The 16111-nt window shown below is 37.1% G+C and overlaps 2 long non-coding RNA genes across 3 annotated transcripts; both read right to left on the bottom strand.

Annotated features, from left to right (window-relative positions):
• Positions 1 to 5013: 5013 nt before the first annotated feature.
• LOC136281751 (uncharacterized) lies at positions 5014 to 13926 on the bottom strand. Of its 2 annotated transcripts, XR_010717944.1 has the most exons (5): positions 13705 to 13926; positions 9760 to 9849; positions 8127 to 8337; positions 7663 to 7752; positions 5014 to 6334 (listed from the first exon to the last, which is right to left on the bottom strand). It is a non-coding gene; the product is annotated as an uncharacterized lncRNA (long non-coding RNA). The 2 variants fall into 2 exon arrangements; XR_010717945.1 differs by lacking the exon at positions 8127 to 8337.
• Positions 13927 to 14518: 592 nt separating this feature from the next.
• On the bottom strand, positions 14519 to 16111 carry LOC131769671 (uncharacterized). The gene is made up of 3 exons (XR_009339063.2): positions 15837 to 16111; positions 15677 to 15766; positions 14519 to 15322 (listed from the first exon to the last, which is right to left on the bottom strand). It is a non-coding gene; the product is annotated as an uncharacterized lncRNA (long non-coding RNA).

Raw genomic sequence — 16111 nt, 5'->3', positions numbered from 1 at the left:
CTGCGATACCTGTGCAGTACTCTACCAACTGAGCTAACAAGCCAACTGGGAGCTGGTCACGATGGTGGTTCTAAATAAACCCGTGAAGTGATGAATATACGGTTAAGAATATATGAAAGTCATATATTTGAACATTCAGGCCTTATTTTCACTACTGCCTAAGTAGTGCACATCACTGCGAGGATCACTTTCATTCAATTCTCCAATTTGTTTCATTAGCCTGTGCATGTTTGAATTGGATTAAGGTTATGCACCACTCAATTCAAGGCTTCATCCCCCCCCCCCCCCTCACCAGTAGCAACCCACAGGCATCTGACAGTCCTCCCAGCCCAAAGGTGAAGAATTTGAACCTCAAAAGGTTGGGGCAGGGAATTTACACCTGAACAGTCAAGTCTGAATAAATGTGTTTTATCTTTTAATATGGGGGCATTGAAAGGTAAAAAGGTCACTTCCGCTGGTAGATGGCCCAGAAGAAAAGGCTTACAGGAAAGCCACAGTCACAAATTTGCCTTTTACAGAAAAATTGATAATCAAATCCCACACTTAGATGGGGCATTTGAACACCATTTTGGTTCCAAGGAGAGTGGAATTTGAACCAACCAAACTCCAAAAGTTTAAAACCTGGGGGTTCCCTGAATGGGAGGTGGTGGGGGGGGGGGGGGGGGAGGTGGGAACTTCAAATTGATTGATGCATTAGGTTATGGTCAGTCACTACTAAAAGGCTCTAAAATTGAACAACCAGGTCACTATTAATATATTATTAACTCTTTTAACTCTTTAACTCCCAGGATCTGTTGGTTAATTCTCCCCTCTAGCTGCTACAAATTTCCTTGTAAATTAGTTGCAAGAATTTGGTGTTAGATCAAGACAACAACTTCTACCTGATACATTTGAGTATTCTCAATACCAGTTTGCTGGAGAGTGCAGGGAAATGGTAGGGAGAAGTTACAAGTGAATCACTTCTGGCAGTTTAAGGGTTAAGTTCAAGCTACAGACAAAACAAAAATTAATGAACAAAGAGGACATACTTGATACAAACTCAAATTCATGTCAACACCCTGAATGTATGCAACATGAGTGATGTAATCCAATAGCTTTATGGCAACAGATATCCTTGAACTTTTGCAAAATTGGTGATTTACTTTCCTCATTATTCATAACCAACATTATCTAAAAATCCTTCTCTTTAAAATAGCATGGATATCTCTTGTCATCCACCATGTGCAGTTAATTGTGGTCATCATCTATGCATACACATAAAGTTATTAATTTTAAGGGGACAAAATCTCTGTAATTCGGTTTATATGTGTGTAAGCAATTAAAATATTTCCTCACCGGAAAAATGCTAAGATTTTGTTTGGAACTCTGAACACAAACTTCATGGCTTCTTGTCTTCTCCTAAGGGTCTGTCTGTTAAATGTTACTCTTCTGTTGAATTCTGCAAATCTTCTATAAAGTCTTGGGAATCCATAGTACTATGGGAATGTTAAAAAAGTAAATGTCATTGCATTGCTAGCTCTGTGAGAGGGGAACATGGACTGAACCCACCCAGATTTGCCTGATTTGTTCCTGCAAAAATGGTTTCAAGCCGAGATCTGGTCACATGGTAAAAATATTTTTTACTGATCAATCATGTTTGGTTAAATTGGCTTGACACCAGATGATAGAGATCTCAATAAGTTGGCTTTGGAATGACAAACATTCTTAAGTTATTTCCAGTGAACTGAAGAAGATTCTGTTAAGGAATTCAGAGTGAAATGTATTGACTATGGGAGAGTGGGATCTATACTTAAATACAGTCTGTCTGTCAAATCAGAGACAAAAAAAAATTGAGACTGATTTCCTTGCCCTTACAACCACAGTCTACTGGTAAGAGGGCCTTGGGCTAACAAACTATCAATGTGATCTCTAAATCTTGTCAGCCTTTACAGAAGTATGAAAGTACAGTGAGACATTTATTTGTCTTGGCATGAACTTCATGTGAAGAAAATTTATGAGTTCCCATGAGGAATCAGACCTTAGACTGTCAGATTCCAAGCTCTGCTGCTCTTCCACTGAGCCACAGAGATTCAATGGTGAGCTATGCCATTATGACATTCACATGTGACACATGTCCTGTCAAAGGCATCATGTGTGTAAAAAGAATAAGAAAGATAGTGGATTTAAAACTCCGTAAAGACATAGAGAAAGATGTCTTTTTCCTCTTGTCGAGAGACAAGAAAATTGTTTAGGAAATTTTCCAATACACCGTATGAACACTTCATCTCACTTACTGAGATCAATTTGGAAAGATATCACAATGTTTATCTCAGTTAACCAGGCTGAAATTTCTAATTGAAAAAATAGCGTTACTGATCTAAAATCTCGGCGTAGTGAAGAGGATGACATTTCTGACATGAACAGATGACAATAGACTGGTCCTTTGACAAGCCAGCTTTGCTACCCGGCTCGTATGGAAAGCACCAAACTCTAAAACTCATAAGCTTATTGACATCCGCCAGTTTCGTTTTAGGTATTTCGGCATATTAACGGCAGAAAATTAGCCTAGTGAGACGAGACGGTTATAACAGCTGTAATATTTGTCCAAGCATGATGTGTAGTATTTTGTAACCAAATGAACTGTTACGTCACCCTTGACTCAGCTACATGTAGCCAGTTCACTCGAATCATCGATCGGTTCCGTTCTTAATCTGACCACAGTCAAATTTAAATAGCAAAACTCAATTCACCTTTTCATAAGCAGTCGAAACACAAAATGTCAGCTATGATCGGAGTTCATTTAACTTCACAAACATCACGAATCACCTGATGTAAACTCCATTACGATCAGAGCACTATTTCCTAGAAATGGATATACCTTACATAAAATTTCTCCCAGAGCACCAGAATCAATCACATAACAAAAAATGCACATACTCACCCTTCCCACTGCATATACAGTAACTTTTTTTCCAAGAGATACAGCTATGAGGGCTAAAATTTTCTCCATGAGTCGCGGCTCTAGTCGGTTTGCACATGTTCTTAAAATTAGCTATGTCACCGCGCCTTCATGTATAGTCGGATGGTCTGGGATCGGAGTTAAAACTGACCAATGCGCATCGAGGACAGAAATAGCATCAAAATAAAGTATTCGAACGACTAAGAGGAACATGAAAAATCTAACCACTTTATTATTCGAATAAATACTGCAATATTCTTGCTTGTATTTGGTTAGCTTTTCAAACAAGTCTTATTTTCTAATTTAACACTGAAAATTTTCTCTGTTTGCACGTCTGTTTTCCTATAAATTCTGATTTAGCGCTCTGAAAAAATTACTACAATCGATCGATGGCAAAAATTAGGAAAAAGATATAGAAAAGTATATATCTAAAGGACAATCAAAACTACTCGAGCTACAATTTGTAAAAAAGATGGAAAATAAACTCATAGAGGGACAAATTACCTTTTACTTAACCTTATTTTGTGCGAAAAATACATTGATATCACTCCAATCGTATAACTTTCCGTACGTCTATGAAATCGGAAGAACAGATCTTTTTAAAACCTATTCTTCCCTTCTGTACTGATCACACTGTTCTAGTGATGGTGAGCAAGCAAGTTAAGGACAGGCTATGGACAGACAGACTAAAAAAAGTTGAGAAACATTTTGTGTCCCGCAGCTGTTGTACGAATTAAACTCGACATTACAAAACGATCGTATATAGTGAATTATATTTTTCGTCTTTGTTACGAGCGTAGGACATAGAAAAAACTCTGAGTCTCCATGAGGAATCGAACCTCAGACCTTCAGATTCCGCGCTCCGATATCGATGTTTTATCATTGAACCACAGTGACTCTACGATCAGCGAGGTCTGAGAATTTTTTCTTTGTCCCACGCGTGACAAGACAAAATATATCTTTCACTATTTCTTTACCGAGCTCAAAACTTACCATCCTTCTCATCCTATCGCTCGTATGTATATAGCCAGCCATGGTGTGGCCTGGTTTTCCTTTAGTTCCTCAATGCTTAGTGCAGCACTTAAAGAGTACTAGTAAAAAACCAATGGGTGTGACAGGAGCTTGGTGTGATAATCATAAAACTCTCAATGTTTTCTTGGTCTAATCCGCAATCCATGTCAGTAACAGCGATAACTTCACGGGTTTATCACGAACCAACATAACGACCAGCTCCCTGTTGGTAGAGCACTGCATTGGTATCACAGAGGTCATGGTTCAACTTCCGTAAAAGGCCTGTTCATTATTGTGAAGATTGCTTCCGAATTCATTTCTTAAATCGCAGTTCACATAGATAATTTTCAAACGTTTACAGTCATTTAAAAGCAGTATTCTAGTCTTCATCTATGTTTACAGTCATTTAAAAGCAATAGTCTAGTCTTCATCTACGCTTTTTTCATCAGAAGCAAAATCGAGCATTTTTTTAAAGTCATTTTTTAAATCAGCTCAATTGAATCTTGCATAGATACCTAACCCTTTGACTCCCACGAGTGACCAAGACAGAATTTCTCCATACAGTATCAAATTAATACAATATCAAGCAGACAAGTTATAAGAAAAAAAATTCAGAGGGGATTATAAGTTGATCCAATAACAAATTCTCTGAACTTATAATATAAGAATTGTATGGGATGCAGTAAGGAGAATTACTAATAAGATCTTGGAAGTGAAAGGGTTAAAATTTTTGATGCTTTACTTCAACTTGTACTCTTCAAAACTATCTACCTCCAGGTTAAGGAAATAACTGTTATTCAGCCTCTTGATGGGAGTTCAAATACAATCTTAAGGAGTGCTCGCAAACTATACAAGAGCTGAGTTGTGATTTCTATCAAATTCGATATGAAAAGAAAGGCATTATGATACAAAAGCTTGGTATCTTTTTGATGCAGTACTGATAAATCCCTTTATTATACACATTCCATCAGAAAAAGTTTATTTCCTACACCTTTGCAAAGAGAACATGTCAGGGACTGTGCAGCAAGTTTTTGAGTGGAGGGGCTATTTTTGGCTCTGTTATCTTTGTTAAATTATTTTTTGTTTTGATTTATTTCTACTTTTGCAAAAAAGTGGGGGGTGGAGGGGGGCTAAAACCTCCCCCAGCCCCTCCCCCTGCATGGTCCTTGCATGTAAGATATCACTAGAAAAAAAAAACATCAAAAGTTGAACATGCTCAACTTTATTTTTCCTTTGTTTCCCTTGTTTATGGTGGGGTCCACTAAGTCTTTTGACTGACTCCTCTAAAAAAAGTTAAATATGAACTGTACAATGCTGATAAGTAAAAATAGAATGTCCAATAACTAATTACAATGACTGAGAAAGCTTTTATTACCCAACTGCACCAACTAGATTACAAATATCACCTGATATTTGGACAGTCGGTTATTTTTAACTGTAAAAACCTGGTGTTAAACCAGTCAGCTGCATGGGTTCATCAAAATACAGAACAACTCAGAAAAATACTTAGGGATACTTCACAACAAAACATCTAATAAGATATATCTATTTTAAATTTCTGAGTTATGGACATAGTGAGAACCATTGTAACAGGGGTTATGAGCATCCTTAAAGGATTAAAAGAAGGCCATGCATTAATAACCTTTTCATGTGTTGTCACACTGAGTAATAGTTATTTAATTGCATCTTTTTTCCTTTGATCCCAAAGGTACGGTACTAGAGAGAGCTGCATGATGGAAAAAAGAAGTTTAATTAAAAACAAAACAAAAGAAAACAAACAAACAAACAATAAAAGTCTAAAAATGTAACAATCAATATTGTAGGAACAGTAATCATATTTTGCTCATCAGCAAGAACAAGACCTTTTCTTGGTTCAAACTTTGTAACTCATGTTAATCTCCTCTACCTTTAACCCTTTAACTCCCAGATCAAATTTGTAATTCTCCTTACTGTCAACCATACAATTCTTATAATGTTAGTTCAGAGAGTTCAGTATTGGATCAACTAACTATCCACAAATTGATATTTTTCTATATTCTCATCACTTATCTGGTTGATATTTTACTGATATTGTAAGGAGAAATTCTGTCTTGGTCACTCATGGGAATTAAAGGGTCAACCACACAGTCAAGCAACTTCCATGTTTTATTTATAACATGCCTAGGGGAATCTTTCTAAAATAGACAACATTTATTTTAAGGATTCCCTCGTTAATAAGGTAATCATTTGATTCAACAATCCTAAATTTTATCAAAAATATTACTAATGGCTCCTTACTCCCAACTAGGAAAAACAAGGAATATTTCAAGTGTACAATACACCACTGACATTGCTATCACTGGTAGACTTGTAATTCATCTCAATCCTCCTTTGAAGGATTATATTCTATAAAAAAGAGAATACACCATATTAAATTTCCAACAATAAAAGGATATATCACATTTAACTACAACAAAGGTAACTCACTGAGACACCCAGCTATCACACCACCCAGAAAACATAAAACTTAACAGCTAAATTGAAGTATATTTGAATGGACAGTCAGAGTTTTTTTTGAAAACAAGTAGGCCAGTAATTTACACTTGTTTCATCATCACTTGAATAAAAAATGGAATGTTTTCTTCCAGATTTTCTTCTAGAGTTTCAAAGAATCTGCAATTCCATTTGTGAGACTTTTGTTTTGCACAGCCAAGCATCCAATGTTTTAGGAGATTCTGTCTTTCTATGTCTTAGGATATTCTGCCATTCCACCATTCCTCCATTCCATCATTCTGTTGAATAACTCTAGGTGTTGTAATTCACAGCTTGGTCACTTTGCAAAGTTAGCAGCTCTTTTAGGCATAAGTTGCTGATTCAAATGCTAAAATGCTCTTTTTTCAAGGAAACAATTTTCCTTAAGCTTCCACAATATCACATTTATTTAACACCCTTTAACTCTCAAGATGTCATCAGTAATTCTCCTTACTGTCTGCCATACAATTTATATGATGGTATTTTGGAGAATTTGGAATTGGATCAAACAATAATTCCCCAATTGATATTTTTCTTTATTCTCATTACTTATCTGTTTGATATTGTAGAGATAGTGTAAGGAGAAATTCTGTCTTGGTCACTTGTGGGACTTAAAGGTTAAGACTATGTCTTGACTATGTCTTATGTTTCTATCTACACTTCTTTCATGCTCCAGCTGCCTTGTGTGTGCTTTATGACAGAACAGAGGACAGTCAAGGCTTCTCAATTTGTTAAATATCTCCAAAGGCAAGGAGAATTTATTTCACAATCAAGAGCAAGACCTTCTTTGGTTGGTGATCATCTCCTTTATTCTCATAACCTTAATGTGTGATCCAGGGGTGATACTATGGGAAGAAATTAGATGCTTGTCACTTTAAGGAACAATCAGAGGCAAAACCCTGTAAAGGTGTCATACCCCCTCTCCTCATCTGGTGACAAATAAGTTGACAAGCTAAAAAACAGATTGTCCAGCTATTTAAGAAGAGCAGACCTGTTATGTTATGTTGATATTGTACACAAAAACACTTAATTGAATAATGTGGAAAATTTTGTTCCATTTCGACACTGATTTCATCACTTAGAAAGAGCAAAGTGAAGACAATTAAATGGCAGCTGAAATTCTGATATTGATTACAGCTGAAGTTTGAGATGATAATTCATAATTAAAGACAATGAGATGCGATAGCTATAATGTTTGTTACCTCATGTTTCTTCATCATCACTCCAATTGTAAAAAGTTCCTACGCACTGTCCTCTTCTCAATTTTTCTTCTAAACTCTCCTCTGTCTCACCTGAAAGAAGAGAAGAAAATGTTAAGAGCAAACCAAACATATATCTCATTGGAAAAGAATGACAAAAAACCTCCTAGTTCTGGGGTCAAATAGACAGTTGGGGGCATGAGCACACAAGCCCTTGCTAAAGCGGCCTTTTTGAGATGTTTCTCTAGATTTTTAGCGTCAGTTTCTGAATCCATATGGGCCTTTTTGAGACATTTCTCTGGATTATTTCTTGTTATTTCTTGATCCACATTATTTTTCACAACCAAGGGATCTGCAAGTCAAGTTCAACTTCAAATCTCATATTTAAAGTGGCCAATTTATGCTATCAACTCAGTTGATAATACTAAGTTACTCCATATAAACTAGAAGGGCAGTTAGTATCTCACCATACTCTAACCATAGGACTTCAAAAGCAATTGTTTCTGTGAGGGTACATGCCCATGCCAAAGTAGCCTTCTTGAGGCATCTTTCTAGACTCTTTGCATCTGTTATTTCTTGATCCATGTTATTTTCCATAACCAATTAAGGGATGTGCAGGACAAGTGCAACTTCAAATTTCCTATTGCATCTTTCCTTTACAAGCAGACATCTAGTTTCCTATATTGCATGCACAAAGTGACATCTCTTTTATACTGTGCCACAAAGGAAATCAGAGATGTCTGAATGTAGGTTAGATCAAGTGAGTGAAAAGTCATCCCATTCTTTCTATAGCTTACCAAAAGCTTTTTACCATGAAACTGAACCCTTTAAGAATTTGTTCAGTTGATTGTATTTTGCCTTTATGGCAAAGTCTGTATTCAAGCCTATTTGCTTTCCCAGCTGGAGATTATAGTACTTTCCATGGCATGAAGTGACTAAGAGTATCACTACTTCCCCTTGGATGGGATGTAAGTCCATCAGAAGGCACCCCCCCCCCCATCATCTTATCAGGCTTCCCTGAAAATACTCCTGGGTGGAGAGAGACACTGTGAGAGGAAAGTGTTTTGCACAAGAACACAATAATGATTTAGCCAGGTCTTGAACCCAGACCCCTCAACTGGAGTCCAGTACACTGAGCATCAGGCCACTGTATCTCCCACAGGTTTTCATGCCTGGCTACCTAAGTTTTTTGGAGGAACTAACTAAGGTCTTTGCTGTTGATTTTGTGTGTAGGAGGAAAAGATGAACCAAAAGAAAAATAGCAATCTCAAGATCTCTGATCTACAAAACTATTTAAAAGTTAGCAGCTCTGTTACATTCAGCCTTAATCAACCACTGTTCCACAAATGATTAACTTTCTATTACCATCCTTTTTTACTGTGATTCAAATTGATCAACCTTTACTGTTTCCACCTACCCTTCTTTTGTACTCTAGCTGACTCCTGTATGCTTTATAACAGAACAGATCTAGAGCACAGTCAAGGCTTCTCTATTTGTTAAATATTTTCAAAGGTGTTGACAAGTAGAATTTGTTTCACAATCAAGAGCAAGAGCTTCTTTAGTTGGTGATCATTTCCTTTATTCTCATGACCTTAATGTTTGATTCAGGGGTGATACTATGGGGAGAAATTAAATGCTTGTCACTTTTAGGTGTAATCAGAGGCAAAATCTTGTAAAGGCATTACACCCCTCCTCCCTCCCCTCGTCTTGTAACAAATAAGTTGACAAGCTAAGAAAAACAGATTGTCCAGCCATTTAAGAGCAGACCCGTATGTTATGTTGATATTGTAAATGAAAACATTTAGTTAAATAACGTGGAAATTGTGTTCCATTTCAACATCTCGTTACTTAGAAAGAGCAAAGTGAAGATATAATTAGATGGCAGTCAAAATTCTGATATTGATTACAGCTGAATTTCAAGACAATAATTCAAAATTGAAGACAACAAATAATGCGAACAAGATGTGATAGTTTTTAAGGTAATTGTGAAGAACAGCTCCCCTCCACCGACAGTCGGCCAACTGTCAGCCAACAGTCAGCTGACTGTCGGTGGGGGAAGCTGTTTGTCACAATTACCAGTTATTAAATAATGCTTGTTACCGGATGTTTCTTTGTCATCACTCCATTTGTAAAAAGTTCCTTCGCTCCGTCCTCCTCTCACTTTTTCTTCTAAACTCTCCTCCATCTCATCTGAAAGAGGAGAAGAAAATGTTAAAACCAACCAAACATATATATCATTGGAAAAGAATGAAGACAAATCTCCTGTTGTGGAGTCACCTAAGGCAGTCGGGAGTGTGAGTGCACAATCCAATGTCCAAGAAGCCTTCTTGAGTAATCTTTCTAGACTCTATGTCTGTTTCTTGATCCATGTTATTTTCCAAAACCAAGGAATCTACAGGACAAGTGCAACTTCAAATTTCATATTGTATCTTTCCTTTACAAGCAGACATCTCCTTTTTCCTATATTGCATGCACAAAGTGACATCTCTTTTACACTGTGCAACAAAGGAAATCAGAGATGTATGAATGTAGGTTAGATCAAGCAAGTGAAAAAGTCTTCCCATTCTTTCTAAGGTTACCTAAAGCCTTTTACCATGAAATTGAAACCATTTAAACTTTGTTCAATTAATTGTATTTTGCCTTTATCGTCAAGTCTGTATTCAAGCCTATTGGCCTTCCTAGCTGAAGCTTATACTAGTTTTCGTAGCATGAAGTGACTAAGAGTATCACTACTCCCCCCCTGGATGGGATGCTAGTCCACCACAAGGTTTCCCCTCCTAGCATTTCATCAGGCTTCCTTAACAATTCACCAGTTCCCATAATTTGTACTCCTTTCTGGAGAGAGACACTGTGAGAGGAAAGTGTTTTGCACAAGGACACAACAAAATGACCTGGCCAGGTCCTGAACCCAGACCCCTGAACCCAGACCCCTTGACTGGTGTCCAGTACACTGTGGATCAGGCCACTGTGACTCCACAGGCTTTCATGCCTGGCTACTTAAGTTTTTTGGAGGATATAACATTTTTAAAGGTCTTTGCTGTTAATTTTGTATGAAGGAGGAGGAGATGAACCAAAAGAAAAGTAGCGATCTCCAGATTTCTGATGTACAAAACTGTTAAAAAAGTTAGCATCTCTGTTACGTTCAGCCTTACACAACCACCATTCTGCGAATGTGGAATTCTCTATTACCACCCATTTTTTGCCCCTTACTTAACCCTTTACCAGCATTCCCCTTTTCAGGTAGTAACTGGTAACATTTACCACCTGTAGTACCTCTTATTACCATTTAAAATTGCTTGGAATTCTTGAAAATTCACCATATAAAAGGATTGCTTTACTGGTTTGAAAATTTATTTTACCTGTAATGCTTAAAATAAGAGAGAACACTGCTTTATACCTTAACATCAGTATGAATATTCTCCACACTGTTCTCTAAACATTTCCTTAGATGCCAACATGGAGAATTTGTCTAACAATCAAGAGCTTCTTTGGTCAGTGATCAGCTCCTTTATTCTCTTGACCTTAATGTTTGATTCAGGGGGATATGGTAAGGAGAAATTAGATGCCAGTCATTCTTAGAAGTTAAGGGGTTAAGCAGACGAAACCTCTGGTTGCAGTACAGCTTATTAAAAACACATTGTTGAAGTAGAGAAACTAAAAAAAACAACCACTTATTATAACTGTTTTTATAACTGTTGTTATAACTGTGCAGGAGATGAGAAGATTCACTTTGTATATGAGACTCCTGGATATATATCTTAAGTAAACACCAGTAATATATAGATTTAGCCAAGCCTAAAAGCGGAGCTCACATTATTTTTTTCCCGCACATCTCAAGGGCACAACGCCTTGCCCCAGCCAGGACTAGAACCCAGGTCATCCAACTCAGAGCCCAGTGCACTGACCACTGAACTACTGGACAAAACCTTGTACAGTCGTACGGTCATACAGTTGTATGGTTGTACATCCAAATTTCTTCGGCTTGATGGGCTACTACTATTTTGTATAATTATGGGGCTACGCTCTACGAGCTCTGCTATCATATTCAGGTGGTACTGGATCAACTTCTGGTGAGGTTCTTCTTTTTCAATCCCGAGTATTGCAACCTGCATTCTTAGTGAGAATTATTTGTAGAATTTAAACACTTCCTCCATCTCCCAAGATCTCAGTAATTCTCCCTACTGTCTGCCATACAATCATCATGATGTTAGTTTGGAGAATTTGGTATTGAAGCAATTATTGAGACTGCTGTTTCCCAAGAACACAAATATCTACCAATTCTGAGGGCAGAAAGTTGTGGCCTTCCACTCAATGCATTGGAAAGGAAATCTGAGCAAACTCTCAGTTGATCACTCACGACAATCAAGAAGCAGCAAAAGTAATTTCTGAGGCCTTCTTCACTAGGATGACTGGAGATCACAATGAACCAGCTGCGATGGACCTTAACATGATCACAGTCACTCTGATACCCTCATGATTTGTATGAATTTTTAATAGTTGTGTCAGTTTGGTTATATTTTTCATATTAACTGTTTCGTTCTGTTTGTTTTAAAACACAAAACTATATTTACTACAGGAGTGTTAGCTGTGTTTGATTTTTGTCACCATAGGTACACTTAAAATCTAACCAAGCATCAAAATCTTTAAAACTCTAACTGTTTGTTTCATTTTCTCCTTGAGGATTTTTGTCTCTGCTCACATTATAATTACATAAATTATGGTGCTTGGCATGTTAAAAAAACTTTGCCAGGTGCATCTGTTTCTGCTTGCTGGCTCACATTGTTTCTAAATTTCACTTTCACATAGCCAAAAAAAGCTGGAGAGAAATCCAGGAAACGGTTGCACATACTTCAAACTGGTGGATGGTGCAACAATTTTAGCTCAGCTCTATACTTTGAATTCAGATAGAGCACACTCTGTCAACCAATGACAGCACCTGTTGTATCTGAACTATATTATAAAAAGATATAGGGGGTAAGTTTCTAAAGAAACTACAGTGTAGCATTGGTGGGGGTTTATAAAAGATAATTTTACTTTACCAACTGAGTTAATAACCTAAATTAACCACCACGACAAGTTTCTAAGCTGAAGTTTCAAGCATTAGCCTTTCATCAGAGTGAATAGAGGAATGGTGGGCTGTGCATGTCTTATGCTGAAAGTAGAGCTTTGCTATTGGGTGGAAACATAGTGATGAAAATAAAACAAGATTAAGGGTGCTGATTTGAAAAAAAAAATTTTTTTTTTTCTAGACTTTTGCAGCTCTCTGAAGTGCCTGGATGTAGGGAAGGGCTGCAGACTGCCATATGCTGCTTATAATGACTAGGGAGATTAAGGTGTCATGGGTCTTTCACTTCCAAAATCTAACTCCTAACTCTCCCAACAGGATATGTAATATATTGCTTTGCAGATTAGACAGGAGAATTTAGAAATGCATCAAGAAACCACCCTCTGGCTGATAAGTTTGTCTCTTCTCATAATCTGTTTGCAAGATAATATAATGAAATCCCAAGAAGAAATTACATCTAAATCATTTTTGGGACTTTAAGGGTTAATATTTGTTTTAAAATTGCAATGATTTTAGAGGAAATAATATATCTATAAAGAAGATGGGAGACACACCCTCAAGGCATCCCCCCCTGCCTCCCCACTGATCCCCACAGCTTCACTTTAAATCTCCCCCCCCCCTTGCAACCAGCCCCATTTCTTAATGCCATGTGACAGTTAAAATATAGGCAATTAGTTTGACAAAAACATCGGAGCGAGTTCCACTCCAGAGGAATGACCCTCATTTTAATTCATTTGTGAGAATCAATTGGCCGCTCGCTGTTCATAACTCAAATACTATTTGTATCTAATATATTATCTGCGGTTGAACAAATTTCGTATTTCAAGTTCACATTGTTCTGTTTGTAGCTCAGCTAAATGAATTAATCATGGAAAGCCGTGATTTCTTCCTTGGGATCTTATACCTACCGGCCACAACACAACAGTGACAATATTAAAAAAAAAATCTGTAGAAGTATAGAAAAATGAAGTTTGTCTTACCCGTGCAGTTATCTTCAGATGTAATTATATCGTTCGTTGCGTGACAGTTCCAAGAATCGGGAGGTTTTCTCGGAAGACAATTAAATCACTTTCACAATTTAAAACATTTAAGGCTATCTTTCTCAATTGGTTATCGTTCAGCGAAGAATTTATGTCTTTGCACGTCAGTTACAGATAAAATTGCCTTCGTCTGGGAACCAAAATTAAAATATCAATGCAGAATTTTCCAGTGAAAATTCTTCCGATTGGCTTAATTCGTTCCAGACTCTTCGCGGAATAAAATAGACGCCTGGCAAAAACGTGATTTTAAGCGAAACTTGGCAGTCAAATCGATCGCGAAAGTCAGTTTTTTTCGCTCTTCCATAATGTTCTGACAATGAAGAGTTGTTTCAAAGTTACGTTCGTATCAATAGACCACTATCACGAAAGGGAAAGTCCCAAAGTGTAAATGTATTTCTATTTCGTCGCAGAAATATTTCAATTCCATATTATAACATGACCGTTAAGAACATTCGAGCAGGAAAGGTTTCTTAAGAAACAGGTTGTAGATGAGATTTGCCGCCCACCTCGACAACCTCGACTTCAGGTTTCATCAAAAATGAAACTTAAAAAATATCAGCACGTTTTCGAATGTGCAGACCGAGTTCGTTGCTTTTCAATCTTGTTTTGTGTAGCGCATGGAAAAACAATATCGTCAAAGCAGTAACTAGGCAATTGTTGAAGGAGTAGTGGACTATCTATAGCTGGAGAACTAAGGATATCACCCAAAACTGCCTCAGGAAATCAACGAGTACACAAAACAACTGTCAACAAATCAACTCCAACAATTTATTTCTGAGAATTTTTTTCGAATATTTTACACATTACAATATCTGCATTTTACGTTTTCGTATGCCTACGTCAAGTTTTTGACGTTAGAAAGTAAAAAAAAAAGAAACAGCTTTTGCAAGGTATCAGGATCGAAAGTAATTAATAATATTAAGAAGGGTATGAATAGTTTCACACAATGACAAAAATTTGGAAAATAAAAGCAATTTTCAATGGCAAGATTATTTTAAATGACTAACTTAAAATGTGCACATAGTTTTAATAGAGCCGGTATGTATATTACACTTATGGGAATTTAACGCATATCCTGGTATTAGTTGGGTTACGAGAGGTTAAAACATAACTCTAAGTAGATGTGAACTGATATAGCATCGTTTGCTGAAGCACATAATAGACGAGACGAAAGGTGATATTAAATGAACGACGCTAATTTCTATACAGACCTGGGCAAGCCTTTTTCTAGAATAAAATATTTACTAAAACGTACAAAAATGAAATGGTCTACGTGACACTGTCGCTAGCCCAACTGAAGCATAACAAATTTAATCCATAATGGTGGTATTTGAATAGATTAAAATGTTTCAATTTCTCTGCTGACACTTCTTGAATCAATTACCGAACAATTGTGTCTTGTCAAACGTTTCATTTCTGATAGTTCAAGCCTTTTCCTCGATTGCACATCGTCCTTACGGCCTTTCTGAGGTTACCTAAGGCTAGGCAAGAACCATACTCTGTCTACAGTCGAGGTGATCTGATCCAGACAAATCTTATCTTCATTCTCGAGTTTATCCTGAAAATTAAGAAGATTTATTAGCTCTGATGATAAAACGAAACATTAAACTGAAATACTACGCTGTCTGGTGACAAATACGTTGACAAGCTGGGAAAAACAGATCGTCCCGCCATATAAGGATAGCAAACCTGTTATGTTATGTTGATATTGTAAATAAAAACATTTAGTTAAACAACGTAGAAAATTGTGTTCCATTTCGACATTTCATCACTTAGAAAGAGCTAAGTGAAGACATGATTAAAACGGCTGGCGAAATTCCTATATTGATTACAGCTGAATTTCGAGACAATAATTCATAATTGAAGACAACGAATAATGCGAACAAGATGCGATTGTTATAATGCTCGTTACCTGATGTTCCTTCGTCGTCACTCCATTTGTAAAATGTTCCTTCGAGCCGTCCTCTTCTCAATTTTTCTTCTAAAATCTCCTCTGTCTCACCTGAAAGAATAGGAGAAAATATTAGGAACCAACCAAACATATATCTCGTTGGAAAGCAATGAAAACGAACCTCCTGGTTCTGGAGTCACAAAGGCAGTCGGAGGTGTGAGGGTACAAGCCCAAGCTAGAGCGGCCTTTTTGAGACGTTTCTCTAGATTTTTAGGGTCGGTTTCTAAATCCATATGGGTTTAACAGAGGTGAAACTTGGTTTAAAGCGTTTGTAGAAGCAAATGATGAAAGTTCCACACAACGTGTGACACACAATGACCCGAATATATCACTACACCGCAAACAGCTGCCGGGAGAGTCCCTTTACTCTGCACCCTCGAGCTATGTTGTACCTCA

The sequence above is a fragment of the Pocillopora verrucosa genome, chromosome 6, assembly GCF_036669915.1.
Source record: "Pocillopora verrucosa isolate sample1 chromosome 6, ASM3666991v2, whole genome shotgun sequence".
Lineage (NCBI taxonomy): Eukaryota > Metazoa > Cnidaria > Anthozoa > Scleractinia > Pocilloporidae > Pocillopora > Pocillopora verrucosa.
This window is presented reverse-complemented; position numbering and strand designations above follow the sequence as displayed.